At 43.4% G+C, this 12,221-nt stretch overlaps 1 protein-coding gene across 1 annotated transcript in view; it reads right to left on the reverse strand.

Annotated features, from left to right (window-relative positions):
• Positions 1-11,232, reverse strand: part of LOC107224580 (POU domain, class 6, transcription factor 1) — a 161,366-nt gene extending 150,134 nt beyond the window's left edge. The window contains exon 1 of the mRNA XM_046731092.1: positions 11,139-11,232. The gene's annotated coding sequence lies outside the window, so the exon portion shown is untranslated. The remainder of the gene's footprint in view (positions 1-11,138) is intronic.
• Positions 11,233-12,221: the final 989 nt, after the last annotated feature.

Here is a 12,221-nt window from a genome sequence, read left to right on the forward strand (position 1 = left end):
CATATGCGCTGCGGACAAAGAAACGCGGGGGTCGATTATCGGTCGAAGGCACGCCTAGTCGAATCCCTATCCGGCCTCTGCCCATCGGTTTAGAGAATTAATTATAGAGCGAACTATTTTGAAGCTCTGAAATTATAGCCAAAAGTTTCCAGAATGTCGTTTAATTTTCAGCTTCATATATTCACAAAACTATTCGTAACGATTCGCCGATAATTTATGCAGCCCTAGAACCGCGGGGCGCGTCGGTATAGAAACCCAGGCTTAAACGTTTATGTTATAGCGATAGTGCCGAATGAATGGATGAAACAGATAAAATTATTATGCGCACCGGCGTGCCTCGGATGGTTAGAAAAGTCCTGCACCGGCAGGCGGGAGTGTAACTTAAGCCGATATACTATTGGCCAACAGTGATCAATGGGGCTTACGCATTTACGGTTTATACCTACTCCTATACTGCAGGTATCTATCTGCATGAGTATAATATACAGCGAGAAGAGTGATATTTCTTTTTCGCGGCACGGGCAAAGATAATTCCATTCCACGTGACTGGACTTGACGCTGCTTATACAGCTGTTGCAAAAAACGAAACTACCTCAACTGATTGTGAGACAAAGACGCGTAGGTATATTTGCGATTAAATTCTGCGTCGGCATGTATGGTATTAATTTCTTGTAAAATCTAAATTGAATTTACGAGATATAATAGCGCAATATCTCGATCCTCGGCATACCTAATAGGTGGTTAAATAATTGCCGTAATAAATAAGTGATTACCAGAGTTTCCGTAAGATTATTTAATCAATGACGGTATGCGGGGCTTTGCCAATAATTTACATATAATCGGACGAGCTTTCGCGCTCTACGCGCACCTTTGCGTTCTATGTAATGTCCGTGTCTACGTACGCCAACTTCCACAATCATACGTCTCTCTCTCTCTCTCTCTCTCTCTCTCTCCTTATATTAATATCCGCGGTGCACGCAAGACGCCGAAATATTTTAATTGTAGCTAATCGACGTGCAATAATGGAGCCGCGAGTTATATAACCTCGACGAGGTCGTGTTCGCCGTCTTCGTCGTGCCCAAAGCAGCCGGTCTTCTCCCCCGGAAGTTTCGAGAACTCTGTTCCTGGAGCCGGATATCGGTCCGAAATTCAGACGACTCGAAGAAGCTCGCACCGAAGAATTATCAATCAATCAGAGGTTACAATAAAATTTGACCGCTAAACGCAGTGATCGTTTAGCAATCTTATTTTTAAATAATTCTTATTAGAAGAGAAAAGAGAAGAAAAAAAAAAAATTGGCATTTGAAGAAGCGCAGCAATAGCATAGAAATTTCGCTATGGTATTGTGATAAACTAACTCGAAATAGTAGTAACAGTTATCGAAGAATAATCTTACAGGAGAGATATGCATGGACGAAGGAACAAACCTATTTTCCGCAAAACAGACGGCTACTTCCTTCCGTAATAATTCTTGAAAAATTATGAAGTAACAGCCCCCCCAACTCAGCGTATAATATCTCTATATTTCAGCTCATATTCGTTTATAATTATCATGTCCAGCTCATCCAGTCCCCTGTGAAATACGGTATGTTTTAGTAGCCGAAGAAACGCCCTCTGTTTTGAATATTACTATGCCTCGAAAGTACTTAACGGCATGCGAGGGGTTTAACTATACGGGTGAGAAATCGCTATCTAAAACATTCTAACAAATCTCTTCAACTAACAAACGCCCTTCGCCGCTAGGACAATTAGAATCATAAAAATATCAATGGTCGTGCCGTTTACTGCATTTCCGCAGAGTGAGCGTATTTAATTATGCGTTCTATGAGAAACAATGCACGGGAATAAGGAGGGTGAAATGCTTTAAGGAATTCATTTGCAAAAATTGGTGAGAATCACGAGCACCAAACGAGCGTTGGAAACGTTGGAAAATGAAAAATTTGCCATTATTTTGAAAGGCGAGCAACGCGTCGAACTTGAGAACATTATGTAGAGAAGTGTTCGGTATACGGGGGAGAGTAGAAAACGCGAAGAGTCGCGTATCGATGAAAATAAATTCACTTGACGGGACGAAAGAGTTTTTATTGGAAGCGTGCATACATAGGTGGATGTAAACGGGGATCTATGGAGGAAAGGCGGGAAAGGCAAGCGTAGTCAAAAGTTGATCATAATGGAATTTTAACGGGAATTTTACCGTCTTCGACGGCGTTGCGAGAGGCCCGGGGTTTCGAATTGCCCCCGTGTGTATTGGAAGCTCCTATATATGATTCTATATTCGATAGAAACCGCGCGAGAGAATTCAAGCAGTAAAACTATTGTACGTGAAAAAAAATATTCGGTTGTGAAAATCGGTTGAAAAAATTTCGCGTTATAATTTTCGTTCGTGACTCCATTTGGTTGGAAAAAATTGCGAACATCAACGGGAAATCTCTTGTCCCCGCGCCTTTGTGCTCAACCCAGTAATTATTGATGCCCCATCGATTATTTCTGCCAATACTTTTTCTCTTTCGCCTCGGCCGAGCCGAACGCAGCTCCCGCGTACAAACGAAAGATATACGAGATGCAGAATAAATAATATATGCCAAACAGTAACGAATGATTCGAAAAATATCGTTTTTCATATTTACATATAGATGCTGGGCTGCGCCTCCGCGTTGCTTCTCGCAATCCTGTACATGTATATCCTATACACCCGTTGCCGAGGTTCCGCAATAGCATTGCAACGACAATTTCGTTCCGTTTTTGCAATTGAGAAGTTCCTCATTTTTCCCTGTAATTCCAAACTTTGGACAAACCTATCCTGCAAAGTGTTTGTTCAAGTAATTTAAATTGAAGAATATCGCCAGTGTACAAATTGTTACTTGAGACTTTTAAAAAACTACTCCTTACAATTAGTTATAACGACGAGAATATCTCCGAATCGCGAAAAAGAATAATACACTCTGAGCTAGACTTGTTTCGAGAAACGTTTCGGTTTATTGAAAAGCAATGATTAATGATTCTCGGATAGCTCCCGAACTATCTTGTAGTTAACGAAAAATAGAGAAGGAGGGAGAGAGAGAGAAAGAGAGAGAAATAGCACGGCAAGGTTGGGGGACGTAAAGGAACGGCGACACTTCGACGTCGCTGACGCCTCGAGTTTAATTATTAACGTCCTGCCGGCGTCTGCGAGTTGAATCCATTCTCATTAGCAACGATCACGAATTTCCCTCCCCCTAATCCGAAGCATTTCGGGCCATTTGAGGCCAAGTGCCAACCTAGCCAATAATCTCGTATCTGTCGTCTATCGGTCGGCTCTATCGGCTAATGACAAAACTACAGGCCATGGTCCAGCCGTCCACCCGACCACCGCCTCGGCATCAACTTGTCCACCGTTGTAGGTGCGGGCTGGATAGGTTGGAAGGTGCAGGGTGCCGGGTGCCTGGTGATACGGTGGTCTGACCCTCGCGGAACTCGCACTCCCGCCACTCGGCGAATGATAATTTCCACCCCTCTCCCCTTCGGACCGAACACCCATATCCCCACTCCTCTCACGGTCCCATGTCCACCACCCTTTGATTACGTCATCTCCCCCCCACCCACCCTTTCCACCCCAATCCTCTAATTATATTCACTCGGATGTTCCAGCTCCGGCACCGAAGGGGGTCCAATTCCAACCACCTTTCATTACGACCCGACTACGATTCCATGATTCCGCGATGCGATCCGACCTCTTTCCACGCTTCGCCATTTTTTGTTTTTCAATTTTTTTTCTCTTCTACCTCTGTTTTCTTTTTTTTTTTTTTTGTTTTTTTTTTTTATTTTTATTCCCGCCGTCGATTAGTAAGTTTTTGTACAAATATGTTTAATTGTTTTTCTTCATCTCTGCAACTCAAGCTATTTGCGCAATATTTTTTACGCAGCCAATATGATTTCTCGTCGTCTCTTGCAGCCTCTAATATCCAGGGTCGAGCTTGTAGATCGACTTGCACCGTACCAAGTAAGGTAACTCAGATCGTCCGGTGAGTGGTGAAATTGCTGAGAATTAAGGCAAGTGTATCGCTTAATCACTTACCCCTCGACGAGTATAACCTCAAGCGAGCGCGAGAATGAGAGGAGAGATGGAGAGACCGAGAGATGAATGTAGACCGGAGGGTCGGATGCCGAGAGGCTGGTAAAATCGGGAGAGAGATTTTACTCCCCTGCTTTCCCATCATCGTTTTATCAAGATTTTCTCTATACTCTCGCCACTGTTTCACAGTAGAAATCGCGAAATGCCTTTCAACAATGTCATCAAACCGCTGCAATTAATCTGGGTTACAATGTCTATTCTCTTTCACTTTTTTTTTTTTTTTTTCAATTCAAAACAGTAGGTTTTTGATGAAACTTAGACCAACTCGGGGTGAGTATCCAATCGACACGGTTTTCAAACACAGCGGTAACAAATCTCGACAAACTCCAGTATCACGTCGCCATTTTTCAAAACGAATTTACAGAGATCTCGACAATCGCTTGAAAATAAAACTTGGATTTCATAAAAATGAAGCAGCTTGTTTATTGATAATCACTTGAAAATTATTCTAATTTTCTGACATTCTGAGATATGTCTAGCAAAACGATTCGTCTCTGTAATCATGGAGTATACTTGAGCGAGGTCGATGAATCAAGGACTCAGACATCGATAAGATTGAGGGTTGAACAAAGATGGCAGGCTGGTGTAAGCGTGATTGTACGTACGTAAATCACGAACGCGCGTTCGTGTGTGTGTGTGTGAGGGGGGGGGGGGGGGGGGGGGGGGGGGTGTAATGCCGCGAGTAGTTGGAAATCTAGCTGGAATTACGTTGAATTAGGTATGCAGAGGCACGAGAGTGGAAACTTGCATATTGATGGATCCGAAGCAATTGTGGGACCGAAAGGGTCGCGCGAAATCAGACGGCTGGGGTTTGCCGTTCTAATGCTATCGATTTTGGTGCTTAGCATAATGAGTAGCGGTGGTTGTAGATAGGCGCCGGTACCTCAAACAGGGAGGGAAGCCCGGCTGAGCAGGGGTTGCCTGCGGGATAACTTCAACGTCGGAGATTTCCCGAAGCTGGTAATGCTCATAACGGGTGTTCGACTACGTTTCGCTAAATTCGCGCCCCCGAAGAGCGAAAGAGATCGTCACAAGAGTTTTCACAGCGATCGAACAACCCGTTGGAATCGGTCTGTGACGTAAAACGTGATGTTGTATATACACGTGCGTTTGCTGTATAGAAATAAAATTCACGTCAGGAGTCGAATTAGCGGAATAGCAGGGATCGGCGCGTTGTGCAAAGGATAATTAACTCCAGCTGGTTTAATGCACGCGTGCAACGATCTGGGGACGGGCCCTGAGCTGTGAAATCGCGGAAATATTGCGGTGCACGCCCCCCGGGTGAAAATGATATTTCACGCAATTATCGGCCATGCAGTTATAGAGAAGTGCATGATGCCGTGAACGCGTGGAAAGTGAAATCAGTAGCCTTGCCCACGATCCCTAGGGCCATTTGTTCCACCGCTTTCGGTTTTCTAAATAGTTAAAAACTTTTTTTCCCCCACAGCTTCGGACTAATTTCTGCAAGAAAACAGCTGGACAGTGCGCGTATGCTTTGCCTCTATTTGTTCTCGACATGAAATATATATGTATAATTGGTTTTCTAAATTGGCAACTACACGAGGAACCGATTTAATTGCGAGTTGGTGATTTTTGAATCATCATTGCACGCACGGTTCGTTCGGAGTTTCAGCCGACTAAAAAGAAGCTGAAGAAATTTGTAGTTAGTCACGTCAGTCTTGCACCTAACAAGAGTAGAGAGTCTAAGGGGTAAAATTAACCCTTGGCAATTTGCATAAGTGGGTCGCTCGCGAGGGGTAGCAACTCTTACATGGAAAATGACAGGGCCTTTCAGAGCCTTATTATAAATTATCAAAGGCTGCACTTAAAATCAAGAGCCTTTCAAGCGATGAATAGAAAATGATTAAGAATAAAAAGAATATCCATATAAAATAGCGCGGAAGACGAGTTTGAATTATTTTAATTACTAGACACTAACACCTTTTCTCGCCTAATTAACAAATCCTTCGTGAAAAAATTTCTAGCTGTGATCTTTGCGCACGGCACGTGTGTGATGTAAAATACGTTTTCGACGTTTCGATTTTTCACTATCGAATGAAGGCAGATTGTATCGCGTTTTTTCTCCTTCGAATTACGTTTCCACGCGGCTCGCAATTTCGCTACATCGTCATACCGAGCCGGCCTCGAGGTAATCAACTTTAACAACTCTATTTAATTGCTCTCATTATCTTGCACAATTGTTATTTACGCCTACCCGCAAGCGATTTTCTTTCTCCTCGCCCTCGAGGGCGGTCTATCTCTCAAGTGAGCGATCGCTGCTCTCTTGATTCCAGCAAGATATCTCCTTCGTTCGTCCTTTTTATTCCACGGGCATCGGACACCGAAGCACCCCGCGGCATTTTCCTCCGCATTTACTTCCAGCTTACTAATTGTTTATTGATTAAAAAATTCAACCCTGATCGTCAAGACAAAGGCGAAGTGGATTTGCTGCTGCACGCATAAATTCTATCCGCACCGCATGCAACCAGGATAAAGGACTAATTCACCGAGTCGAGCCGTTGATTGCAATGCCCAACTAACAAATAACGAATTCAATTTTTATAAAACAAATACGTTTCGAATTCTTCCGTTGCATTTTTACGCTGTCTGCCCAGTTGTTCCAAATGGTAATGGTGGCGGCGCGCGGCGGTGGTTTTGCTGCTATTTTTTTATCGTGTGAAAATTTATCGAAATGAGAATTGCTGTTAAAATATGATTAGCAGAAACTGCAAAGCGTACAGCCAAATGGAGAATGGGCCCCCGTTTTATTTTGTAAAACCATTTTCATTATTATTATTTACTTTCGCAAAGCACTGTTGCCCCTTTGTGCAATTTTTGCATAAAATCATTGAATTTACCGGCACGGCTTTTCGGGGCCGTACCCATACGTATGTGTGGCCAGGAATTCAAAGCTGGAATCAAAGAGGAGTTTTCCGGAATACACTCAGCACTTCGTGAACATTATATTGGCTCAACCGAAACCTTCCCTAACAATTCAACCTCGATGTTTTTTTTAGCGTACCCTTTGTAGCTGGGACTAAAAATTTATCACCCCAAAATCAAGCCTGAATTCAATCGCCGTTTTTAGCGACTGAAATTATGAGGGCGGAAAGCAGAACAAAAAAAGGGGAAGGGGGGGATGGATGGTAATCAATGCGAGATCGTTATACATTCGTGTACTATTCCACTATATCATAAACTGGAAAACGGTATTTTCAATCCGATTTCTGGTATATAGGACGAAGCTTGCCACGAGGCTCCGACTTGTATACGTGTAACATCATGTATGAAAAGCAGGAGTTTTTTCTTGGGTTGAAATACATTAAAGAAGAAATTTATTTATGTGACCTGCGTCGAAATCTGCGAGGTGAGATTTGCATCCCTTTGAAGAGCACTAAGTTTCTTTGATGAAAGGAATTAGTGTTTTTCACGGTGTTCGCAAATGTCGGGTCAAAAAATACAGATATTGATTATTTCTCCCGCACTTGTATTTTTCCAAAATCCGTCGCAACAAAGTTGAATATAAATCGACCTTTGAATGTTAGTCAGTATTTCAAATTTTTTTCAAAAGTAAAGAAGTACGTCTCGGTAGCTGAGTTTAATTCTGGCAATCAGAGACTCAACATCCTTTGATATCTTGTTACAGGCTACGTCGGATTGTCTTAAGATTGGCTGGAATTTAGCGAAAAATTCCGATTTGACTCGACGGACGGTATCTGGTGAATAATTTGCGTTACAAAGTTCCACAGTTGAAATTTTGATAACAAGAGAAAAAAAAAAAAAAAACACCGACTACCCGGTGAAATAAAATCGAACCTCTGCGGAGGTGAGGAGGATGTTGGCGCGACACTATTCCGGATGGGTGTTGAAAGTCGAGGTAATAGTCAGTCGGTAGGATAGGTAATTACAAGGAGAGTATGCACGTATAGGTTGAACTTTGACGGTGGCAGCATTCGTATAGAGTGACCAATTCCGGGACAACGTATAATCGAGTCTGGCACAGCTCGTCACTTCCGTTTCCCTTGACCAGTATCTGTTGGCCGAGAGGCGTACCTATAAGAGGGTCCATCGATAGAACGCGGAGAGAGCAGTTAGCCGCGGCGATAGCGGCACTAGATAGCGGGCGGCGATCGATGTTGCGGAACGAAGTTAGCGATAACTTTATACTGTAATAAGATGACCCTTCGACGCACCAACACACCCCGAAGCCACGCGTGCGTTTCGCCGGTCAGTGGATGCGCGCCGTCCACCCTCCACCCTCGACCCCATCCTCATCCCCATCACCATCACCATCCTGGTCCTCATCCCCCAGCTGATGCGATAGTCGTGTGCGTGCGCGCGTGTGCCGCGGGTAAGTGAGAAGGGTGCTGTTGCTGGACTCTGCACAAGCCTGCTGGTGGAAGATCATTATGAGCTAGGGTTTCCATGGTTACAAACCGAATCCCGAAGGGGGACGATAAACGCGGACGTGGACAAGGTCCAGGAGCGGCGGGATGCACGCGACTTTTGACTTGTCGGATCATCTCCGTCACCTCTGGAACAAGCGTTCCGGTGCTTTTTTCGAATTGCACACCTGAGAACTCGTCCTCTCCGACCAACCAATCGTCGGAGGACATTGTACGACCGACTCGCCGATGCCGTTCATGCGGATCAAGCTGAATGAAGCTCGAGCTTAATCCGTCAAGCCAAGTCTCAAATCGAGGGATGGGGATTGTCCTTCTGCGCGTTGTGTGATATATCACTTTATTTCGCGAAAGATGAGAAGTGAAATGTGTTTAACCGTGATTCCCTGTATGCGCAGGTATGTGTAGTAGGGTTGTTGAACAACACTTAGCCGAATCGTCACCATTCCACAGGTGTTTGGCATTTCTGTCTTTTCCCGAATCACTTACTACACACAGAGCCCGTCGAGGATGTTTCCACCTCTGGGCTCTCGGCGGTCTGCGGGGAGGGGGGGATGCTGGAGCAATCTGCGGTCGGGTTCCGCGTTTTTTTTTCCTCCTTTTTCATTCTTTCCTCCTTTTTGTTCCACTTTTTTTCTCCCCCGTTACGTAGACTCGACCCAGCAGTGCAGCGGGAAGAGAGAATATCACGGAGACTGGTGGCAAAGAGAGAGAAGGAGGCAGCGATGTGAGGGGGAGTTACGGAAACCGAGTTGAAGAGAGACGCGTATTCCCCGATCTACACACACCGTCGTTTTTTCTTCCGTGTCACGCCGCCGATCATCTCTCTCTTTCTGTCTTTCTATCTCTCTCTCTCTCTCTCTCTCTCTCTCTCTCTCTCTTGTATACACGTACAGGAAGGAGGATAAACTGTACGGGGTAAATAGTTATACATACCGCACGGAATGAGTGGCCTACAGTTGCGGAAATTGCTTCTTTCCCGATATTAAATTCACGCTGCAGACGAGTTCTTATTTCGTGTAATTAATCGAGTGCGAAACACGATCTACCGTAAACCGTTTGCTCTCGCGATAGGTTATATGCTCGTGTTTTACTTATTATTCTAAACAGCAGAGGTGTGGACGATCCACAGGTGTGTTGACACTTCCGGAAACAGCTAGAATACTGCTCTCTTCGAAGAGAATCAGCGCGGTTATACTGGTAAAGTTTTTTCAATGCCTCGACGCGTATGACATTAAACAAACTTGGAAAGACTTTTTCTTTAATTTTACAGGTAAACGATGGAACGAAATAATTACGTACATCGCACAACGAATGGTAAAAAAAAAAAGTAGAATTCATAAGATCGAACTCACTGACGCGTACTCTAAAGTTGTGTACAAATTTTCGTGAATAAATCGATTTTCGCATGCTTCGGTATGCCCATAGGTAAGAGAGGAAAAAAAAAGCAAGAAAACCGTCGGAAGTGTCGATAAGAAGGCCAAAAGTCACGGGAAGTAAATGTTTTCGCTTGTTGTGTCTCGCGGCAATCTGTCAAATTTTTTATCCGTAAAAACGCGGCGTGAGGATAGAGAATAGCACGGAAATGCACAAGGGTGAGAGCTGATGTAGGCGGAGGTACATAAATACTCCCATATATATATATACCAGATATACACATGCATGTAGAGACACAGGGGCATCGGTTGGGCTCTACGAATCGATAAAAACGCATCCCAGGCAGGCGCCGGTCGGAAAAGGACGTTGTTGCGAGGGAAGCGGGAAAAATGGGGGTGAAAAAATAGAGCACAATGAAGGATGAAAAAAAAAAAAAAAAGAATCAAAAAAATCGCAAAACAAGATGAAAAAAAAAAAGATAATGAAAATTGCGAACCAAACGAGCCAAGCCCGCCTGGTTAATGCGCTGATCACGTTGCACTGTCGGGAGCAAGTGCAGAATAAATATCGCGGCATATAGCCTGGAGTCATTCGCCGAAACATGCAGCTTGCAGTCCCAGGGAATCTTCAGCTCGACGTTCGTATTTACGATCCGCGTGGTTACGTACTGCAACTTATACACTGACCAGACATCAATCTCAGACCAGGCGGAAATTCCCATCAAAACCCAGAGACTCGGCTCCGGATGGAACGGGATTCCAAGTTGCTCAACAAGTCAACTCGACTTGTTGAGGTGTGGTATACCTAGATTAACCCTTTCGGTTACAGAAGCCACTACAGCGGCACCCTTTATTTCCTTTTTTCATATTCCATGGCAAAATCCTGAATTTTTGTGCATTTTCGTAACCGAAAGGGTTAAACGTAAGTTTGAAGAGTCGAATATTCGAGTGGCTGGAACACTTGATTTCCAGAATAATATTTCTCGAATCTTTTGCGTTTATTTGGTAATTTGTTGCGGGATAATCATAATCCCTTTGGAAATTGAACATTTTCAGGAAGAAATACAGCGTTTTAAAAAATTGACCGCATAGATACAGCGGCAAAGCTTACGGTTGAGATAATTCATACAAAATTACCATTTCTCTTCACAATCTCCCTGATTGACGGAGGAGTTTATTCAATTTTCTGTTTACACGTTTCATATGCAGATGTTTTATCAATATTCAACGGAAAAAAATCTCACTCACCGATGCAGCTGCAGTTAATAATTCTGGCAAACAGTGACTTTCAGGCACAATTTTCTTACGATACGGACTTGACGAAACCATCTGGTAATGTTCGCCTGAAAGAAAAAGTCGAAATATATTAAACGACGCAGAGATATTCAGTTAGAAGAATTTATAAGATTGAAGTTTTATCGTCTGTAAGGAGTGAAAAAAGTAGTGAGCAGTAAAATAATCACTTGTTTTTTTTTTTATGATTATCATTCGAATTCAGGGCTGGTAGTCGGGCACTTTTCCGACTGTTAGTCACTTTTTGTCACTTTTTACAAGAAACGGTCACTCGAGTCACTTTTTCGATCGAGATTGTGTTTCGTGTATAAAAAATTTGGTTGCGCAATTTTTTTCCCACGCGGTATCAAGTATAATATGTTTAGCGAGAAAATCAGCCACAGATTGATTTCCTAAAATCAACTGTGATTACATTGTTCATTGTTTCTGTATCAAAACGTTTCGCTCTAAGGGAAAATAAATTCATAAATCCGAGTTGTCGTTCACTTGTCATTCATTTACCAAGAATGTCGAGTGCAGTTATACATTCTTGTAGTGTGGAAAACCTGTACACAGCGAAATAGTTGAAAATAGAGCTATTTCTAACGATATGAATAAAACTCGTCGTTTAATTACTTTGCAATAATTAATTCTGACCAGTTACTTCCGCTTCACTTTTTCTAACGATAAATTTCAAGGTAACTTCTCTCACTTTTTTGAAAGGATTTGACCGCTACCAGCCCTGTTCGATGATGCACCACATCTTTGAGACTGCAGAGCCGTGCAATCGCGATTTACAGCTACCCAAGAAATCCTCTTCGAACAAATCTCGACGAGGTTGTCCTTTCAAACCGTGCATCATACGAGCTGCTTACTCATCTGTATAAATTTTTTTCATTCGTTTCCTCTCGCGATCATTATTCTTTCTCGTTCCCATATTATTTTTTTCCATTCGGAAGGGTACCAAGGCTTTTCGAACGTAATGATATTTCCATCCAATATCCATCCCCTTCCGCCCGGCGTGCGCCCCTCACTCGGTAACGGCACCCCCACCACGAT

Source organism: Neodiprion lecontei, chromosome 2, assembly GCF_021901455.1.
Source record: "Neodiprion lecontei isolate iyNeoLeco1 chromosome 2, iyNeoLeco1.1, whole genome shotgun sequence".
Taxonomy (NCBI): Eukaryota; Metazoa; Arthropoda; class Insecta; order Hymenoptera; family Diprionidae; genus Neodiprion; species Neodiprion lecontei.